The sequence below is a fragment of the Vigna umbellata genome, chromosome 1 (genome assembly GCF_029865625.1).
Source record: "Vigna umbellata cultivar VRB3 chromosome 1, Vumbellata_1.0, whole genome shotgun sequence".
NCBI classification, from domain to species: Eukaryota; Viridiplantae; Streptophyta; class Magnoliopsida; order Fabales; family Fabaceae; genus Vigna; species Vigna umbellata.
In genome coordinates, this window is record NC_142165.1 from 7,958,227 (window position 1) to 7,982,197 (window position 23,971).

At 31.2% G+C, this 23,971-nt stretch overlaps 2 pseudogenes; both read right to left on the reverse strand.

Annotated features, from left to right (window-relative positions):
* Window positions 1-325: 325 nt before the first annotated feature.
* On the reverse strand, window positions 326-2,332 carry LOC148204525 (aspartic proteinase PCS1 pseudogene; annotated as a pseudogene).
* A 15,265-nt stretch (window positions 2,333-17,597) lies between these two features.
* Window positions 17,598-18,827, reverse strand: LOC148204526 (putative E3 ubiquitin-protein ligase RHC2A pseudogene; annotated as a pseudogene).
* Window positions 18,828-23,971: the final 5,144 nt, after the last annotated feature.

A 23,971-nucleotide genomic window follows, 5' to 3' on the forward strand; every position in this document is an offset into this window, starting at 1 on the left:
GCCCCAGGTTTCACTAAATTTTCAAGACAAATTATGTTAAGAATATATTAATGTTAAAATTCTAGATTTTAGCTTGACTGAATAATTCATTTGTCTTAATGGTTTCTCTTCACCAAATTATCTGAGACTTATATTCATTTAGTATGTAACAAACACCTTTCTAAAATATTAAATAGTAAGGAAACATAATTTTGAAACACACTCACTTAAAATAGTCTAAAATCAAACATTTCAAACTCAGATTATAAGGAAAAATTCTATTAGATAACGGATCATTTCAAGGCTTTCATACAATATTTATTTTTAAATGCAAAAAATCAAACAGTTTCTCTTTAAAGCAAAATCAATTTCTTTCAGCATCCAAAATATCATTATATCCACATTTGATAACAGATCCAGTAAGTAAAGAGTGAAAACGAAAGCAGTGGTAGTTGAAGTAGAACGAAACTGTAAGCAAACTTTACCTGTAAAGTTGAAGAGTCCAAATTCTATAAGATGATTTTAATTTTTCCCTAAGCAGTATCTATAATCCGAGGGTTGAGAATTGATTAATGATTATATTTAGTCAATAAAAAAAGACTATCAGACGGCTATAAACGAGTGTCCAGGATCTAAGGAGAGAGGCCCAACAGCTGACTGGCGAGGTCACACGTTGTCTCGGTAAACCCCACTCTAGAGTTGACCAAATCAAACTCCATCCACACGTTCTGCTGATGATGATGGCCAATCACGTAAGCTTCGATTCCCAACAAATCAGAGTTTCCAAAAGTGAAGCAATAAACCCAATCACTCCCCTTCCTCGCCCTATACAACAGCCTCTCCCCGGAAACCTTCATCTCCGCCCCCTCAAACACCAGCGTCACTGCCGGAACCGCCGCCAAACTCGCTGGTGCGTGGTAGCACAAGTCCATCGCCCCCTCAAACACAAACTCCGGGTCCTCGATTCGGGTCAGCACCCCCTTTGTTTGCTCCAAGAACTCATCTTTCAATGCTGAATAAACCGACCCAAGAAGAAACGTGAACTGGGTACCCGAATCCACCATCGTCTGCCCCGCCCCGGTGTGGTCGGGCAAGAAAACCGACTTCGGAAGTTGCAGAAGTTTCTCCGCAACCTTGATCCCCTGGAGCTGGACCGTATACGCCACGCGGTCAAAGTACGGCAACGAGGTAGTTGCCGTCACTAAAGGTGTATATTTCAGCGGCCCCAGCCACGGCGCGGCGGCGGCTCCCCCACCCAGAAGGAGGACTCCGGAGGCGTCCTTCCCGGAGATACAGTACGAGAATTGGGGGAGCGCCATTTGGGTCACCAGCGAGAGAGAGCCTCGGTTCATGCCCATGAGACCTGTGGTTTTGGAATCCTCGTCGGCGTCGGAGGTGTACCCGGCGGAGTCCATGCAGCCGAACAAGGTTCCCGGTTGTGCTGCACCGCCGATGGAGAAGGTTTCTGCGGCGAGGGTGCCCTCGACGGAGGAGGAGTCGGCGTAGGAGACGATGACGTGGCAGAGTTCGTTGGGGTCGCAGGAAGCGGGTAGGATAAGATCACGAGTACGAGAGTTGCATATGGATGAATTGCATGAAGCTGTGGTGTAGGAGGATGAGAGCAAAGGGTTGAAGGTTGAGTTTAGGTTGGGGAGTTGTTTGCAGTGGAGCCAGGAGAGTTCACTGCCAGTGTCGAGGACCATGGTAACGTTCTGTGGGGGTGAGCCTACGGTTAGTGAGACAGTCAGTGTTACATTATGCTGGAAAGAGAGCTTACGTGAGGGTGCTTGTGTCTGTGTTTGTGTTTTTAGAGGCAGTAGGAGTGTCTTTTGTGTTTTTGAAGAAGAGACAGATGTTTGGATTTGCAGGAGAAGGAAGAGGAGAGGGAGAGGAAGAAAAAGAGAAGACTTGGAAGAGGCCATGAATGGAGAATATTGATATTCAGGTTTGTGTTGGTTGGTGGATTGAGAATATTGATTCAGGTTTGGTTTGCATCTGATGAGTTGTTGAGTTGGAACTTTCAGCTGAAATTAAATGGGAAGAGAGAGAGAGAGAGAAAGATTGGATTGTCCTGTTAGACAGTCTCCCTGTGAAGGTGTGGTGGAGCTCTCCAAAGATTCTCCTGTATAGCTGTATCAGACCATAATTCCTGTCGTTACGTTCACTGGAAAATGAATGTCGTGTTTGCTGTTATTATAATACCTAAAACTACTCACAATTTCTACCTTTTTTAACAACAAAAGAGTCGTTAGTATGCAACCATTAAAGTGTTCATATGAAGTAGTTCACTGCTTCAGACTGTTAATTATTTAATTACTCTCTGCCTTCATTAATCCATGATACTGATAGTCTACCCATCTCACTTTAGGTTTAAATAAATTTTAGATTATTCATATATACTCAATTTCTTTTAAGTATCTTGAAAATATTCTTTTATTTACATATATTTAATAAAATTAAACTTTTTTTAAGTTACCTATATATGTCTGTTTTATTAGCCACCTATCTTCTAAATGGATCATGTGATTTTATTTATAATAAATCTCTAAGAGAATCATAACTTACTTCACCACTCATTTGATTGTTGTGAGATTAGGTTTCACAAAGTAGAGATATTATAGCACAATATTAGTTATCTTACAATTTACACTCAAATGAACTTAACATTCATAAAGATTTACTCATGTTGTACTGCGTAAGCCTTTAAGATATCATAGGAACTATTCTTTTAATAATATGTTGACAATCACATATTAAGATGCAAAAACATAAAAAAGTTCATATAGGAAAAGATAGGTGAGTGACTTTGAAAACGAAGAGAATGAATCTTAACTTATGTAATGACACCTTCGTCTGAAAGTTGCAAGAAACAGGAGTCAAAGATCTGCAAACCAATGGTCCAACATTCAAAATCGAGGAAAGTAAAATAAAGTTCCTATAATATATATATATATATATATATATATATATATATATATATATATATATATATATATATATATATATATATATATATATTAATAAATACAAAAATAAATAAATAAAACAGACGGTATCAAGAACTCGAACCTCCTTATTATAGAAGCTGAGGAGGCAGTAAACTAAATTGACAGAAAAATTAGTTGAATAGTACATAGTCGAAATGAGGTCCACAATCTTTATTATCCACTTTAAAAGTAAACAAAGAGCATAATATATTCTGAAAATGAGATAACTAAGTAACTTATATTGTCTTTTGGAATTTAAAATGTGTAAAAAGACGTGACATTTAACTTGATTGTAAACTGTACATGTGAATATATTGATGAGATTGAAGTGCGAAGTTGTATTTTGTCTTTGAACTTTGCTTCAAATTTTTGAGAAAAAAGAAAAACCATTAAAATAATATGTTAGAGTCAATACACTGTTCAAAATGAAAAATGTTTTTTGACAACTTTTTTTTACAATACTATAATTAATCCATTTTAAATATATATACTAATAAAATAATGATATAAAATTTATTATCAAAATATTGTTAGAAAAATTGTTAATTCATTCGAAATATTATTTGTTTGAAATTTGATGTTCTATTACAATTTATTCTTAAAAATAATTAAAAAAGTTAAAGAAGTAAATTGTATTTAAATTACTATAAACTTTGATTTCTAATTAATATGAAACTATTATTATACCAAAGAAGAGTTACTTATCTTATGGTCAAGGTTAACCGTATGTTTTTTTCGTTAGATTATAGCATGCATGTTATAAAACGTTTCTTAGTTTTTTAGACATCTTATCTTGTTTGTCCGATGCATAATCATAGAGATAGATACATATAATGTGCTTGAACACAAGGTTAATTTCAAGGTTGTCCAAAGGAAAAAAAGAAAAAAAAGGGATAGGCATTAGGCAATGTATATGCTACCGACACTTTCTTTAGAAAAAGGAGCTCAGGAAGCCAAAAAGCACAGACAAAAAGTGCAGTGTTGTAGGAAAACCCGGAAGTGCCAAGAAAGAAAAACAAAAACTACTCTTACTCTTGAACAGTATTTATGAAATACTCTTGAAGAGTATATATGAGATGAAGTGTATCGGGGTGGATAAAATTAATTGAAACGTACTGAATTGTTAAAAATTATATTGAGATAAACAATAGTTAATTAGATCTAAACTGAAAATTAGTTTAATTGAACTAAACTATTTTTTTCTATCAAACTGAATTGAATTATTATTTAAATTTTTTTTTAAAAGTAAAAGTTAACTAAGTAGATAAGAAATATTTGTTCTTATTTAAGAATATAAATTATCTTACAAATAACAAAATTAAAAAGTTGAAAAAAGTTTAATTAAATAAAAAACTAAGACGAAACAAGTTGAACCATATGTCAAAACAGGTTGAGATTAAAATTCAGTCGAATTCAGTTGGGATAGCAAGTTGAAACTTAGTCGAGTAGTTAACAATATAGAAGTTTCATATAACACAGTTAATTCATAATTTAAGTTTTTATTATTGATAACTTAAGTTTTTATTACAGATAATGAATAAAGAGTATAATTAAGTTTTTACTATAGATAATTCATTTTTTTATTCAATATAATGTAATTAATTCATAATTCACTATAATTTAATTAGTTTTGTTCATCTCTGATGTGAACTATTCCTTATCGATTGATTCACTAACATTGCTATTAGAGAATACTTGAAATTTTGCCACACGCTAATATTAATTGATGATTTGATTAGTCAGAGCAGCCAAGTTGATTCCATGCTGTGCATTATGAATCACTTAATCAAATCGAATACGAAACTTTCCAACTTGATGTAGATTTTGATTTTGATTGGCAAAGTAAACAGTGTCTTGCTTGTTTAGCACTACTATAATTATGATTATAATTTACTGTTAATTTGATGTTGTTAAAAACTTTAATTTTTACCAGCTTATCGTTGCTGCTATTTACTGAGTAATTGAGATAGGATGTTGTAAATAGCGATAGGCAAAAAGCCATAACCATGTCATTTAACTTTGACACGCAATATGTTACTTAATGAGAGTTTGAAATCTTATTTAATAATTGATTAGTAAAGTCAAGTTTATAATAAATGAGATTACACCACCAAACTAACAATAATATAGGGACATTCACACAGGTAATTTATCATATAGTCATTACAACAATTTAGTGGGAATAGCGATCCTTAAAGTCATAAGAATCGGCTCGAAGGTTGGGGTTTTGAAGTTTGTAATATAATTATATATATCTTATTTTTATTGTAAGTCTGTTACTTATAATTCACAAAAACAAAAGTGTTATCTCTTTTATAGGTGTAGTAAATTAAAAAAAAAATAAGTATTGTTTTTTAAGAGATTTGTGTGTATTTAACTTATGTGTAATCTTACTAATTAATTTGGAAAGAACGTAAATATTGATTCATACAAATTTTGCAAATTATAATGCTAATTTCAAAGCATTCAAAACTAATAAATGAAGTTTATATTATTCAATTAGCTAAAGATTAACTAGGGTTGAATTTCATGAATTCAATGCAATGACTAATATATGTGTAACATAATTCAAACCTTCACACCACAAGTTCAATATAAAGGTAAATTCTAGATTTATATATGAAAATATTAATCTCTTAATTTTTTTATTCAAGAATTGTATTAAAAATAAGTGTTTAAAATGATTAAGAGATAATTCTAAAAAACTTCTTTCAATTTTCTTCAAGCTTCTGTTTCTCTACAAAAATTTTCAACAAAATGTTATTCCAAAAAAAGTTTAAAACCTAAATTTTTCATGAAATAAACAAAATTACTGTTTTGTCACGACTGATTTGCAGGTGAGATTGCCACGACTGATTTGCAAGAGTGAGGGTGAGACTCATCTTCACTCGAGTGACAAGATTTGAGAGAAAAGTTAACTCGATCTAAACACAATTACTGTTTTGTCCTCAATGCTTTTTCACCTTTTCACTATACTGTATATACATAACTATTGTTTTATTTATCAATATTAATTTTTTAATTTAAAATAATTATTCACGTTTCACTATAATATATTATACACTAACTGTAATTTAAATTAAAATTATTTTTATATACAAAAATAAAATAATAATCTTTTTTTTCTATCATTTAAAACACCTTTTTTAATTTATTAATCCATCACGTCACTCACTAATTTTTTATAAACTTTTCCATCATTTTCCTTTATTTCTTATTACCATTCCTTTAATCCAAACAATCACAATTTCACCTCTATTTCTCTTCAAATCCCAAAACAATTCTAAAATAAGCACCTATGCTTTATTTTCATCTGCAGGCATACATGAGGTGTATAATCCATTGTGCCCTATGCATATGCTCAATCATTCTTGTTATTTAATGCAATTAACTTCTACGTCCATAAAAAGTTTATTAAAATTGAAATTACAAAATTAAGCTATTCCTTACACCGATTCAAAGATTGAAGTGTATTATTTTATTAGAAATTAATTGTATTTCATAAATATTTGCAAATTAACTATATTTCATAAGGACATACATTAGTCAATATGCCGCAAGTATTGTATTTTAAAATGATCTTAAATTTTTTAATCTATTTGCTTATTCTGATATCAATGATTTTTATTTTTCCCTTTTGAAATAATATTGATAAATTAAATTAAAGTTATATAGAAATATAAAATTATGAAAAATTTAGTTATTTTTTAAATTTGTGTCTTTCGATGGAACATTATTATCAATAAAATAAATTTAAAATAGTTTTTAATTTTATAAATTAATATATTTAAATTTTAATTAATACTCATTTCTATTAAATTAAACAAAGATGTTTTTGTAATTTATAAATTTAATTTTTTTCCTATTACATCAATCAAACTTACTAATATTTTTTTAAAAAAAGAATTCAGGAAATGAGAGACCTAATATAAAAAAAAAAAAGAAAAATGACAACAATAACTTTAGAAAGAAAAAAAAAATTAAAGGAAACAAAGTTATAAATAGGCTAAGTTACAAGGATCAAAAGTGAAAGGTTAGAAAACACGTTTACGTGTGTTTTTAATGCTTTTGAATGCTGCTGTTTGTATTAATCAAGCCTACTGTATCATATTAATAGTATTAATCTACGATTAGTGATGAATAATGAGATAAATTTGAGTGGTTCTGGGTATCCAATAATGAACAAACAATGAAGAATGTGACTTGTGAGTGGAGACTGTATATGATATAACATAGCCCTTGCCAATCGGCTTTAACATCAGACATGACAATGCTGTCCAGTGTAAAACATTAACAAAAGTGATTGTCATTGTTGTCAATACAGACCATTTCACATTTATTAGAAATAATTAGATATAATATAAGATGAATTTATATATATAAACTTAACTTTATAATCAATTTTGTAAAATTAAATTAAATTTAAAGTCTATTTCTTCACACAAATTTAATTCTTTCTTTCTTTCTTAACGATGGACCTGGCACCTAGTTAGGGTTCTATTGCATCAAAAACAATATATGCCTTTTTATAGAAATGGATGCAATGTGAACGAGAAAACATTTAATCCTACCCAAATCTTCAATTCACTTTGAGGGGGACCTCTGTTACATTATTTCCATAGTTGGCTTAAAGTAATAGCTGGAAACAATTGCTGGGGCACTTTCTTACAACCAGGTATAATGGTAGATCCTCCATAAATAAACGCTTAGTTTCGTTTACATTTATGTATCTGATCCTTTTGAGGTAAAATTAAATAATGTGTTAGGATTTTAATGTTTAAAAATTATCTTAATTATTGTGGACAATAAAACTCTATCCTCATTACTTTAAACACTTTGTAGCTTTGATAATAAGAAAGATATTGATATTATCCAGATTTTGAACGTAAATATAGGTGATAAGATCTTAATAATAGTTTGATTGCTATTTTGTTTGGAAAGAGATTCTTTATATTGTAAGAGGAAAATTCACTTTAGAAAAACTAATTTTATTTATAGATCAATATGTACTTGAACATTTGTTTTATTAAAATAATATTTACATGATGAGTATAATTAATAATTCTCGATATAATATGTGAAAATAATCTAAATAAATGTAGGTTTTAAGGGTTTCATAATAATAAAAAATTTAAAGAAAAAAACTTTATTAAACCGTGTTATTTAATATATTTATTAGACCATATTTTTTTCTCATTAAAAATATATTTTAATTCAATTTAGCCTTTAATTATCCAAATATTTCGTTGTGTTTAATACCGTTTTACCATTAAAATTCTTCTACACAATTCTCCGTCCAAAACCGAAAATTTTACCATTTTAATGTAATTTCTTATAAAAATTATCATAATGAATAAAATGTAAGAAGTTTATAAAATTGAGTAAAGTGTGCTTAAGAAATACGACTATATTGTATTGTACAAATATAATTTCAACTTTTTACTTGGCATAATATAAAGTCATATATTTAATATACACTAGATCATTTTATATAATTTTTATTGAATATTGGTCTTCAAAACAATATAATAATAATGCTAATTAAAAAACAAAATTTTATAAAAAATATATATATTTAAATTTAAAAATTTAAAATATTTTTAATATTAATAGATTATGTATACATATACATAAAAACTTGAACTGGAAAAAATTGAGGGACAGCCATCTCTTTTCTGTCAATGTCTCGTAATATGAAAAGGGGAAGAAGTTCTGGGACGTGGAAACAGATGTTCAATGCAAAACCAATTTCTATAAATAACTACAAAACAAGCTCAATTCGGTATGTTTCTTTCACATTTTGAGTTGTCCTCCATCACATTATTGCTACAATATTTATAACCCTTTTGTCTTTCCCTACAATTATTCAAAACTTCCTTTGCAGAAGGATCAACGCTTTGAAAACACACATATATAGCGAACACTTTTGGAAGATAAACCCATCACCTCATTTACTCAATCTGCTTCTCATAAATAATAAGCACACTTTCTTCCTTGTTCATCTCTAGCTGTCAACAACAAAAGTAAACAAAACAAAAAATAAAACTTTAGGTTTTTTCAGCCATTGATTAGTTTCCTTACAGCTACATAAGATTAAGATGGGACCATCCAAGCAATCAAGCTTCAAATGGAACTGATCCTTCTGGTCTTTTGCTTTCAAATTGTGCATATGGGTGTAGCTACTGAATCAAATTCAAAGTTCAGAAGCTACCTACTTTGAGATTTTATGAGCCACGCGTTTGGTATTGAATAGTTAGTAGACTTTTGTTTCTCTTATCTGTTGAAAAGGAAGAACAGATTCTTCTCTTTTATTAGTGATAGAAATTTGTTGATACATTCTTTTTTCTCGTCTAATCTTCTGTGGTGTGCCATCATAGGCAGAGTTTGAGTCCCCGTTGTTGATTGAACCAGAAATTTGAATTTGAATCACCAAATTCATTCATATTATTATGGTGGCTGCAAATTCCCGGTGGAAGATAGAAAGCAGATACCAGTTTTATTCACTACATTGATGGTGTTATTCTATTTCCAAACTAGGAAAAGGAAATAGTATTAAATTTTGGACTGATAGGTATACGTGAAACATGCTCGAGACTAAATGCCAATTCAACTAAAAGCAAGCAATAATTAGAGAGATAGTAGTTTACCTAATGACTACTTAAAGGAATAAGGGGAAACTTTCTTTTAAGATGAATTTTGTGAAGTGAATTAGGAAAAAGAGAGGTGGAAATGAGGATATTTGAATAAGAGAAAGATGGTAAGAGATGAAATAATTTGAAATCAAAGTTTATGAAAATTAAAGTGATTTGATGAGTTTGATAAATTAAAATAAAATTAAACGATAAAAATAAAATTTTATTATTGATTACAAAAAGTTTTAAACTAAAATGAAATATAAATTATATTATAATAAAATGAGAATTATTATTTAAAGTTAAAAACTTAAAATTGATGAGATTATATTAAATTAAAGTGGCATTTACAAAAATAAGTTGAGATAAATTTATATATATATATGGATAATGATATTTTGACAACATTTTAACATCATCTACGTGTCATTCTGTGATTGGTTAAGGTTGTTGTTTATGATTATTATTATTGATTCTGGAGTAATTTTGGACCAATCACAGAATGACACGTAGATGAAGTTAAAATGTTGTCAAAAAAATATTGTCAAAGTATTATTATCCTATATATATATATATATGTTTCCATAGGTATGAATACTATAATGCACGTACTCGTCTTGTTAACATGCAGGTATAAAAGAATATTTGTACCCATTACTCAAAGATATCCATTTATAATATTCATTTCCTATAAGTTAGCAAATTTTATTTGTGGATACTCATAGTTATGAGTTTTTTAAAGATTCTTACTTGAAAAAGATTGTTAGGAATTGAAGTATGATTTTAGATCAAAATATTGACGTTTGTGTGAATAGAAACTCTCATAACTCTCTCGATTGAAGATTTGTTTTAGTATATTCAATAATCTTACCTTGTTTAGAAGTTATTGTTTAAAGAAGTTATTATTTAAAGAGAAAATCATAAGAGAGGTTTTAGATTCTAAAATGCAAATGCGATAGACTTAAACAATGTTATCTTAACGGCCACTTATACTAGTAAAAGAAATAAAAGATAATTCAAATAGATTTCAGCTTAGGTTGAAAAGGAAATAAAAAATAATTGAAACAGATTTCTGATTAGGTTGGAGATCGAGTATCTCAGTATCACAAATAATTCATGGTTGTAGTAGGTTACATGACATGAAGAGGTATATCACGAGTCCATGCCTTATATCTTTGGAGTAGTGGGGTAGGGTACAAACATCCTTAAATCCGGGAGATAGTCAGGATTGCTATGTAGTTAGGGCGAGATAATTGTGAATAAATTATTATGTATTAAGCTTTAACACAATACAGGAGAAAGGTGGTGAAGTAAGGAAGGTTAGATAGACGGTAGAGGGAAGTGATTTGACAGTTTGGTAACCCATATGCCATCACAAATTCAATTTTTTCTCTTTAATTATTTATGTAATGTTTTTCAATTTTGGCTAATGTGTAATATTATGTTATCTGTAGCAGTATTGCTGTCGATTTTGAAAGATTATTTCAAGTGGCTGAAGAAACACTTCACTTTGCACATTCTGTACATGTTTCTTACAACTTCTATTCCAAAGACTAAATTCTGCAAAAGTGACTGAAGAATCTCTCAGATAGTATGTCACCTTTGAGTTTGGATCCTCTCTCACTAGAATTCATCTCACCAAATCCAACTGAGCTCTGAACAACGAAAGAGGTAGAGTAGAGAAAAGTAGTAATGGAAAGTAAGCAGGATAAAATAGGTTAGTTTGTGTTGTCCTCTGAAATTAAATGATTTTTTTTCCTTGACTGGTTGATGCGAATTCTGCTCAGTGTGACTTACCAACCTTCTGACAAACTGCTCCTAAAATCTATATACTGAATCTTCACTAGAGAACTTCTAAAAGCACATATTTCCCCATCAATTTATTTCTGAGTTAAAACAATTCAATGTTTTATGATTTGATCTTTATGCGGACAGCTTCATTCAGGTCCTTATTTTCTTAGCTGAGCAACTCATCTTCATTTCAGACGAAACATTGAAAAGTATAATCTATTGTACCCTGTATGAAAGATCATTTGCAGAAAATGCCTTCCTCTTAAATGCCATTAGTCTTCGGACTCCATCTATGTATTTAGAAGGCATGGTGTTTAGGAATGAAAGACCTTTTTGCGGTGGCAGTCTTGGGCAAAGAATCAGTAATGAAGACCTTTTTCCGCCACAAGTTGATCTTTATGAGCGGTGTATAAAACATAGGGTATGACCAGTGGAAAAAGAAAGAATCACAAAAATGTATTATATTACTAATTACTAATATAACTCTAAATTTTTTGTGGCAACATATATCGCCCAAAAAAATGGTGATGGGCAAAATTTGTAGTTGTATTTTTGTGGTTTGATTGAGGAAAAGCCCGTCAAATTTGTAGAGTGTGTAAAAGTTAAAAATGAATGAATTTTCCTTTACTATAATATTTAAATTTATCATATGCATTTGGGATTGATTCCACTGAAGACAAGATGGATGTTCGGAGTCGTGTAGTTCGCTGATGAGGTTTTGCTGGTTGATGCTATCGTGGATTTAGAAGCGAGGAGGACATAGTGTGAAATAGGGTGAAGGCGGTGCAGTTTTGTCGACCGTGGCGTTGGCGTCGGCGTTGGGTAGAGGTGACACAGTTGTTTGACTTCGTGCTGGTCATGGCTGGTTGAAGATGGAAAATAAAAGAGTGTTCTTAGAAGATAAACCCATCAAGAAAGAAGAAAAGGGATTTTGATCATACACTTTAATGTTTTTTTTTAATTTTAATCACAGACAGAAACAAAATTAGAATAGTGGCCACACAATTAGCCAGTTAGGAAAAAATTAATGTCATTAGTTATCAACTAAAAATTGAAGGTTCATGAAAGAGAATAATGAAAATGAAATAAAGTTTAAAAAATGGATTAAACTCAAAAATGTTTTATAGTTAAAGGACTAAAAATATATTTAACATTGTTATTATTATTATTATTTTAATATCAAAATATTTTTTTTTATATGTTATAAAATTATTTGTATAGTTTTTTTTAAATAGAATAGTTTATTCAATTAGTGTTAAATTAATTCCACTTACATAGATTAACTTAATATAGGTTGAACTAAAAAAGTATTTCATTTATATTTTGGTGAGTTATAAATTTTGTAATCGACTCAACTCAAAATAAATTGGTGGATTAGTTCATTTAGGAAAGTTTTGTCTTGGTAATTTATTTTATATATTTACTGTAGTAACAAAAGTATATTGACTTAATTCCTTTTTTTATAATATTGAAACTAAAGTAATTACCTAATTATCTAAATTTTATTATAAAGATAATGGCTGAAAATTCGAAAACAGATAAATTGAATATTCAAATATTCAAATGTTATTGAGTAACATTATAATATTTAAAATATCAATTGTGATCAAACATAATTAGGAGTGATAAATAATTATAAAAAACTTGCAAAAAAAATGATAAAAATACTAATATGGAATTGTTGTTGGTGGGTTACGAGTTAAATTCACCTTCAATTCGACTCGAACTCGTTTAGCTTGTGAGTTAAGTGAGTCTCGCTCAATTCAATCCACATTTAAAAAAATTGAAATTTTCCTAATACAACTCAACTTGAATTCATGGTGAGTCGGATTGACTTATTGGTTATAAATATAATTATGTGATATACAAGATGAAGTTTGATTGATGATATTCAACAAGTGGAACTTATGTATTTAGGACAAACTAGATTATTATATTTAAATACATTTCATTAAGTTGTTTAAAGTCTTTTAAATATATTTTTTATTTTGTTAATAAAAGGAAAATTTTGTCAGTAATTTGAGTTTACCGACAGATTATTGAAGGTTAAAATTTCATTGGTAAAATGATCGTTTATAAACTTTACAAACTGATCACATGTTATCAACGAATTCTCACCTATGATAAAATTCTTATGTAAATATCATGATTTTGTCTTTTTTGTTCCTTTTTCTCTTCTTACTCTTCTTCCCTTGTCCTCTTCCCTCTCCACCACCATCGTCATCTGTGACTCCTCCTCCTCGTCTTCCTCTTCATCTTTATTTTCCTTTTCTTTCTCTTTTTTTTCTTTTTCTTTTTTTCATTGATCTGTTGGAAGTATGAGTCTAAATCTCACATTAGATAGAAATGAGAAAGTAAAGCACTATATAAAGAGATGAAAGACCCATTAACTCATTGTCTTAAAGTTTTGGATAGAGAGTGATGTCAATCCCTTATATGGTTTGACTCATATCTTATTGGTGTATGTATCTCCTCGGTGAACTCCCCCTTGATAGATCCAACATGATCTTTCTTTTAATATGTTAAAATTTCTCATTAGACTTGGCAAAAAAATTTATTATTTATTTACCAACAAATTTACTTATGAAAAGAATTTGTTAATAATATAAATTACAAAATTATCGATAAAATTTTTCAACAAATATTTTTATCAATAATACAAATTATAGACAAAAATATTTGTTGATAATTTAAATTTTAATAACAAATTCATAATTAAAAAAAATATTTATTGATAATTTAAATTATAAAATTAATATTTTGAGTTTATCGAATAAATTTATTTCTGGCCATAAGTGTTGACAAAAATTCTTATCATGAAATAAAAATAAAATTGACAGTTAAATTTTAAATAAACAAAATAAAAATAGTACAGAACTCCCCTAAAAATTGTTTGGTCTGATATATCTACTTTACTTCTGCTAGTGTAATTAATGGTGATTAACCTTTCAGGCCTCTGAACAGCTTCATAATACTTTGAACTCAATCTCAGTTACATTCAATATTAACCAAAGTAATTTGAGTTCATCCTCAAACAAGTGGTCTACTACTCAACTTATGACATTTTTTAGCTTGACGTAGAGAACTACATATGTATCCATAGTTCCTTATAAGTTTATTAAAAGATTTTGAAACTATTAATGTAAGGTTTTGTGACCTTTCTCTTATTCTGAACTTTAACAATCATGTCAAAATGACAATATCTTATCTCTTCAGATAATTCACTTGTATCTACAAATTGATTACAGGGAGTCCATGAGAAAGATCTCAGGAAATTCTTGCTGATGTAAGGAAATTGCTCTTTTCAATTGCGGTAAGAAACCTTACATGGGTTAACAACAACCAAAGAGAATCAAGAACATTCACAAGACACTCATGAACAACATCAATTATTAGTCTGTTTAAGATTTTTTTCTAAATGATAATTGGATCTTTAACTTAGATATAAATTTAGATATTGTTATTGTTCTTAGATTTTCTAACTATGATGAAATTATTTTTATGTTTCTACTTTTATTTAATTATTTTCTACACATTATTTAATTTATTTTCTATAATATCCCTATTAATATAAAAACATGTGCACAGACTTACAATGACCAAGTTATTTACATATTATTTTAGTACGATATTATCAATGAATTTAATTAGTAGATAATTATTGACGGATAAGATCTATGGGTAAATCTATAGACAATGCTAGTTACAAGAAATTTACTTATGATTTTTTTTGTCGTAAATAATATGTAAATAAAGCATAATTATTTACAAATTTTGATTATAACCTACAATTTTGGTTATATGTAATTTTTTTTTTTCTTGTAATGGAACCAAATCAATAATTCAACATCACATCCTTTCCTTTGTGCTAGAATAGTTTCAATTCAGCTTTGATCAAAACATTTTAACACTATAAAAAAATTTTAAATAAAAGCTAATTTAAAAAATAAAATAATCAATCATTATATTTGATGTGGACGTCCTCGTCAATATTAATTAAGTTAACTAAAAATTATTGATATTTAAAACAATTTTTTAACATTAATAAAAAATTATAATTCATTTATAAATTAGATTCTAAATTAATTTCTAACGTTAATTACCAATATTTTAGAATCAATAATGATACCTAAAAGTTCGTTAGAAGAGGTTAGAGACCAAAAGATTCAAAATAAAAAGAAATTATATAAAGTCAAAAAGAAAACATTACAAATTTTAAAGGGTAATAAAAATATTTGAAAAAAAAACACAAGATTATATAAAAATTTAACACAAACATAAAAAATTTAAAAAATCCTTTAGTCAAAGTATTAAAAAATTTAAAATATATTTATATATGAAGATTTCAAAAAACATTAGAATAAATTATTTTAAAAAGAAATAAGTTGTGAAGTACGAATTGGAAAAAAAGAAAAAAGAAGTCTTACCTTAAGACCACGATTTCTAAAACAATAAGATAAATAAATATAAAAATGTTAAAAATAAATAAATAAATAATTGAAAGAAAAATTTGTTAATAATAAGCATAACTTCTATATATAAAAAAATAATAACAATAAATTGAAATCATATTTTCTTAAAAGAAAACAAACAAGTTTTAATTTTAAAATGTATTTTAACTTTTAAGCTTAAAATACTAATTTAGTTCATATTTTTTTTTTTACTTTTGTCTATTCAGTGTTAATATTTTTTTAAAATAAGGGTTAATTTTGTTTAACTTAATTTTTTTCTAATATGTTTAAATAATTAAAGAACAAACAATGTATATAACGTGTTAATCCATGATTTCAATTTTTAAAAATTTTTTAATTTAAGAAAAGAAATTATGTGTCAAGTTAATATTGTGTCACATAATATTAACAATGTCATGTGTTAGAATCCTCGACAGTGTTACTTTTAGTGTCAAATGTCACTATCTTAAATTCAATTTGATCTCTATTTATTATTTTTGTTCAATTTAGTTTTATTTTTTTTAAACGGAACATAGGTAATTACACATTTCTCTATTCATTAATTATGAAAACGGTGTTAAAAAAAATTAATATCATGTTTAGAAAAAACGAAATAAGAACTGATTTCCCACATTAATAAATTTGATAAAAATTGCAACTAATTAGTAAAAGTTTTTTTAGTCCTGAAACCATTCTAGCTAGGGCAAGCAACGAGTATGGTAATGAATGAGAAAATATTCTTTGAAACACATTTACATTTATTTGATATAATATTTTTCATTCTTTTATTATACAAATTATGTTAAATACATTTTATATAATATTTTTCATTCTTTTATTATAAAAATTATGTTAAATAAGTATAAGTGTGTCAAACTCTCATTACCTTTAACATATTTCAATCACTCTAATTTAGGTCTATCTTTTATAAATTTATTAACAATAAGCGTTTATTCGACAAATAAGCAAAACAACAAAAAGTCATCTTAAATTATAATTTTATGATTATTTTCTAAGATGTCAATTTACTGCTATTACAAAAATAAAATAAAAGTATATACTTTAGACGATTAAAATACGACGTTTATAAATTTTTTTGTCTTCAAATATAGTGGACTCAAAAAGCAGCACAATAATATATCCTGGAAAAGCAGCATAATAATCTAATAGCACCATAATAATAATAGATTGAAAAATATTCATGAATACCTTGATTTTGTCTATATTTATTATATTTTTTTTATTTCTCTTTTCTAATTATATCACGTAATTTATAAATCTGTTATTTTTATTACTAGGTGTTAATATACATTTTTACTCTTCATGAATCTTTACTCTATGTGATGTCCTTATTGCTTTTATGAGTGATCATGCATCCCTATTCTATGTTTACCATGCAATGTGAAAAAGGTATGGGTTTCCCTGAGGGACACGAATATGAAAAAAAATCTGAGTATGCATGCATATGCTTACCATGCAGATTACCGGTTTCCAAAATTAAAAACAACTATAAGAACACGAATTTGAAAGACAAAAACACCGAAGCTAATCAAACTATACAAAGAACAAGTAAGAAAAGGTATGAACAACATGAAGGTGCTTGAAATCATTACAAACTACCACGAAGGTACCATTGAAATGCCCCCAAAAATATACAGCAAAATAAACGCAGAGGCTTTCTCCTTCCTTTCTCCAACCCCTCTGTAGATAGCTTCTCATATGATTCCCCATTCATTGCACTGCACCCTCCATTTTTACTCACACACAAATTCAACTTCCTTACCTCCCATGCCACAACATTGATGTTACATTACCTTACCATGGTCTGGTTCCACCGTTGACATCCATTGACCAAGATCTACGCGTAGAGGAAGAAGGACCCATGTTAGGACGCGAAGCCCTAACACTGGTACTCGTCGCGCTTCTCGAAGAACCAGAGCTAGAAGAACGTTGAGGCCCAACCCCACCACCTCTCAAGCAACTAAACAAACCGTTAAACATTCTTCTAAACGTGCCACCTCTTCTCCTCCCTCGAGACTCCGAAACCGACCATGAAATCCTTCTGGGTTCCCCCATAACAAGGTTGTTAAAGTTGAACCCACCATCCACTTCCGTGTACACAAGAGGAACGTTAACCTCTCTCTCACCCTCTCTTCTCCCCAACCTTCCCACTGCAAACCCTCCGCCCGGTAACCGCCAAATCGTCAACCCCACGTTGTTCTCTTCCTCCTCCTCCACACGCTCCAACCCCTCACGTTCGTTCTCAACAGGCAACTGTTTGCGGCACACAGGGCAGGAGTTCCGAATTGCGAGCCACGGTAAGATGCATTCTGGATGGTATAAGTGTTTGCATGGCATTTCTCTCGCTCTGGTGCAAAGCTCAAAAGGCTCCTTGCAGACCGCGCAATGTGACTCAGTCACCATATGGGACGCGTTTATCTCAATCTCCGGCATGGCATCCACGACAGCTTTAGACGCCGGCGCGTGGTGCTGGTCGTGCCTCCCAGACCCGGAGTTAGACTCCACGTTGGAAAGTTGGTCCATCACGCGGTCGAAGCCTGTTCCGAGGAGAAACTCTGACATCCTCGGAGGGAGTGGTCGGAGGCCCGTACCGGCGCCATCGTCGTAGAAAAGGTCGAAGCTGGAGCCACGCTCGTGCCTTGATCCCTCTCCGCGGAGCATGATAACCGGGTTGATCGGAGACGGGTCGCCGTTGGCGGTTCTGCAATGTTGATGGTGAGAGGAACGGGGAATTTGGTTGGAGTTACCGGAACGGTGGCCGATCATGTACATTGCAGCCGCGGCGGGGAACCTACGGCGGCGCGGTTCTGCATGGACGGGGCGACCGGAAGAATCGATCTCTTCGACGAATCCACTGTCACATTCTGGACACATGGGCATTTCCTGTCTCCATACTCTGACAAATTTGTTGCAGCGGAAACACCAATGGGAAGCCATTACGATCTACGCCTAGATACGAATTCACGGATACGGTGCGGTGTATATGATCCAAGAATTTAGGTCCCGAGAGGGGTATTAAAATGAGGGGAAAATATTGGAAGAGCAGAAGTTGTGCATGATCCTGGATTCTGTGAGACAGTGGTTTAGATTGAGGAAGAGAAGAGAAAATGAAAGGGTTATAGATTAGTGTCTGAGGGTGTGGCTTTGAAGGAGATTGCAGTTGCAGAAAAAACGACGTTGTTTTTTTTGGCGTGTCGGCAACGTTGTTGGTTGCGCGACACGTCGTATTGAGCGTAGAATGAATGAATGAACAGTTTTAAGGTTTTTGAGTTACGCTGGTGCGAGATTACAGGGTCTTTCCTGTTTCTTGTTTCCTTTGCCGTTTTGTCTGAAAATAGGGAACGGAAGATTCTGTTACGGGTCTCAGCGCTTGAAGTTTGTCTTGAAAGGCTGTTTCAAACTTCTTATTCCTTATAACTCATCAACTGCCTCGACCTGCACTTTTCCTTATTCAATTCTAACAAAACAGCCATGTTATTTTTTAGATGCAAAACCCGTTTTCATTAACCACATTTTTTATGGGTCTGTTTTTTGAATAAATCAAATTTATAATTCTTTTTATATTTAAAACTAGTTAATGAGTTTCACTAACCAAATCCTACAAGTACTGAATAAAATAATAATGAAGTTTTTTAAATTGGGATTACATTTAAAATCACAATAAGTATACATTTACACTTTTTAGTAGACGTTTTTATTTTTTTATTCTTTAATCGATATGCTAAACATACTCGTTAGTGTTTTCTTTACTTAATACATTATTAATAAATTTAATTGATCTTATAGTTAACTTTTTAAATGACATTAGGATTTGATTAAAATCCGCTTTTTCTCAGTGTTAAAATTTATATTTTTAAGTGAATACCAAAGTAAATTGTGTATTTACTTTTTTACTGAAAGCTTCAAGAGAACTTCTCCCTACACCACCAACCCCTTCTCCCATTACCTCCCTAGATTTTTTTATTTCTAAAAGTAGTCTTAAGTTAAATTTTTTTACATTTACCATTTAGATTTTATTTTTTATTTTAAACCCTAATTCTACCCTCTTTTATTCGCACACCCACTACATCCCCACCCCCACTTCTCTCTCTCACGGATCTCTTCCCCATTTCTGTTTTCTCCCTTCTTCTTCCTCCTCTTTCACTTTTGATTTTCGTTTTCATTTGTCATCCCCATTTCTTCTTCCTTTGCATTTTTGTTTCACTGCTTCCATTGTTCGTTGAGTGGTGGTGTGGAGGAGCGTCCAGACATAAAAGGGGCTTTTTCGTTTCACTGCATTTTCGTTGTTTTCGTTAATTATAAAAGGGACACACATACAAATGAAGAGGCACGGTGTAGGAGAGAAGAAATAACGTGTGTCAGTGTTGTGTGCACTGTGTAGAAAAAGATTAAAAAGAATGAGTAGAAGTGAGGAGTACCGTAAGAAAGAAAGTCTGTGTGTGTGCTGTGAGAACCGTGAAGAACAAAACAAAGAGAGGGTTATATTTTAAATTGTTGAGTATATATTTGTTGTAAGTTTGTCAGATTTCAGAGTGTTGTGCTTATGTATTCTGAATTTAAAAAAAAATGTTAGTTTATTAATGAGAATATATTTCCAAAATTCTAAATTTTTGTGTAGGGGTGTAGAGATGATTTTATAGTGAGCACCGCTTTTAATGGGTGGATTTGATGTTGGTGAAAAGAAAATATTTTTACCAACCATCTTTAATTAAGATTGTGTTCACTTACGCTCAATTTACTCTTGACGCAAATTGACGAGCGATGATTTTAAAATTTAATGTGTTCACTTGAAGTGAACAGCACGAATCGAATTGAAGAGAATTGCGGGATTGCTCTACTTTTCAGTCACCCGCAAATGTGAAACGATTTGGAGGGATGAATATACGCTTAAAATAACTATCAAATTGCACTGCATATTTTTAAAATACACAACTTTCATTGTGCATTCACGAGTTGAAGAAAGCTCGCGTTGGAAGAGGATAAAGAAGAGAAAGCTCAGGTGAGGTTGCAGGGTTAGTGGTAGATGAAGAAGATGAGGTTGTTGGAAGATGAATGATAAAGTGTAATGCAAATTCTAGAAGAATGTAGAAGCTCCTAAGAAAAAAGAGTTAGAATGTAAATTGGGCTTGTAAGATAAAAGCCTAAGACTAGAGAAGGCCCAAAATAGAATTCTAGAAAAATCCTATCTAGAAGGATTCTAGAATGATGTATAAAAATATCTATGGATGCTTATCCATAAGAAGTATCTAGATAAGTTTAGAATTATAGGAATGTTTTAGAAATTTCTAGAGAATGAATAATGACCCTTAGATTAATATTGTGGTGGCAAGATCCTAACCATTGGTTAAGGAGGTGCCACTAGTATAAATAGGGATCATTGGATCATTTGTAAGCAAGCCAATATCTACCATTTGTAAGAACCAACATCTACTACAACTAAAGACAACATCTACCATTTGATATAAGAAGCCAACATCTACTACAACTAAAGACAACTACAACACTTCTTCCAATTACTACTTCCACATTCCATTATATCTCTCCACATTTTCTCTACATTCAACTATCTCTACATTTTCTCTATCCCATCAACTATTCCTTTCACAACCTCAAAATACTAACAGTGGTACCAGAGCTACGTTCGGTCATCTACTGGGCGTAGATAAAAATTTTCAACTACCACAAACAAAACTATAACTCCATTCTATACTACTTCCAAAATGTTTTCTCAACTCATGGCTTCTACCAATCAAACATCATCAACTCCAGTACATATTTTCATAGGAGAAAATTATGATTTCTGGAGTGTCAAAATGAATGACATGGTTCTATTTCTTAACAACATGTATTTCATCCTCTTCATTGATGACTTCTCAATAATGACATGGTTCTATTTCTTAAAGGCAAAGTCAGAAGTTTTTGGAGTATTCAAGAAATTCAAGGTCCTTGTTGAGAAGCAAAGTGGAAAACAGATAAAAGTACTTCGAAGTGATCGTGGCAAGGAGTACACATCTCGCGAGTTTGACAAATTCTGTGAAGATGAAGGCATAGAGCGACAACTTACAGTTGGATATACTCCACAACAAAATGGCGTGTCAGAGAGAAAGAATCACACAGTTATGGAGATGGCAAGATAAATCATGAAAGAGAAAAGTATGCCTAACACTTTTTGGGCTGAAGCAGTCTACACTGCAGTTTACATTCTAAACAGATGTCCAACTAAGACAGTCCAAGACAAGACTCCTATTGAAGCTTGGAGTGGAAGAAAGCCATCAGCTAAACACCTACGAGTGTTTGGATCTATCTGCTACATACATGTTCTTGATCAAAAGAGGCACAAGCTTGAAGACAAGACTATACGAGGAATATTTTTGGGATATAGCACAGAGTCAAAAGGCTATCGAGTTTACAACCTACAAACAAAAAAGCTCATCATTAGTCGAGATATTGAAGTTGATGAAAATGCATCTTGGAATTGGGAAGAAGAAAAAGTTGTTAAAAGCAACATTCTACTTCCAGTGCAACAATCTCAAGAAGAAACTCAAGAAGAGGCAGAAAATTCAGGTATGCTTTCTTCACCTCCACAACAAGATTCTTCACCTGAATCTAGACCAAGAAGAAAGCTCGCGTTGGAAGAGGAGAAAGAAGAGAAAGTTCAGGTGAGGTTGCAGGTTAGTGGTAGATGAAGAAAATGAGATTGCTGGAAGATGAAGAAGGAAGTCATTGATGAAGAATTATGGAGTGTTTGAAGCTGGAGAAGACTATGAGCAGGGAAGCTTATTCGGTTCCATCTTCACCCGTATTCGGTTGCAACGCCATGAAGAAGAAGAACGCGGAGCTGTATTCGGTTACATTAAAGTTGTATCCGATTCCAGGCGTCATGGCTCTGCACCACCAAGTCCTCTCTCGCTCTCCCGTATTGATAGGGTACCAGAGGCTCTATTCTCATCGTCTCGTAAACCACCGATTTCACCAGACTTGTCTTCTCCAATGCCCCCACAGTGGCCCACCCTCCTCCTTCCCCACCCACCTTATCTCGCTCCTGAGATCCGTGTGAAGCTTCTCGCCACACAATCTCACCAACTTCACCAACATCGGGAACTGGTTCTTCAAGCCGCCGTAGGAGTTGAAGCACGCCATGAAAACCATGTTGTGGCATGCTTCGTCTCGCCCGAGCCCAACTTTCTATGCCTCGTCTAACAGTGTCGTCGCGGAGGTTCTAAAGGACGCAGGGATAAGAAACGTGCGAATGATAAAGTCTTCTACGTAGTTGAAGATTTTCGGAAGACCAAGAGTCCCAAGTTAATAGCCATCCGGAAATGTAATTGAAATATATTCATGCGCCTCAACCTAATCATTAAAATAATTCACATATAACATTGCATGAGATAAATGGATTCTTATAAACATATTAATTAACAAAGTATAATTCAAATTCAAATTATCTCATAATTATCAAAATTTATAAATAAATAAAATTACATCCATTAAATATATATATATATATATATATATATATATATATATATATATATATATATAACTTTATAATGTGATTATTACAAACAAATACTACATTTAAAAATAAATTCATTTTACTAAATTATAAACTTTTTACTTTTTAATTTAATCATTATTTTTAATTTTTTACTCTTTATAAACATTTTTACATTTAAATATAACATTAACAATTATCATTTTATATTAATTTAATAACTAGGGGCATTTTGGTAATCTTTAATTTCTACCAATTAAACAATTTTTTTTAAAATTGTCACATCAATCAAATTCTACACTAATTCTCACAAACTTTGCCTCTAAATCCACTCTCAATTACCTCCAAATTCACTCAAGTAAACACAAAAAAATTTACCCTCAAATCCATTCAATCACTCTCCCCCAAATCATCTCCCCAATCACCCCAAGTGAACACACCCTAACTCTCTTACAGGATAAAAGTAGGGTTAAACCAGGAGTGTGGTGGTGTAGGAAGAAGAGTCTGGGGTGTAGGGAGAAGCCCTCAAGCTTCAAAAGGGTGAGGGTGTTGCTCCCTCCACCACCCCATGTGCTCCCAACACCTCTCCACTTTTTTTTTTATTCCAAAAATATC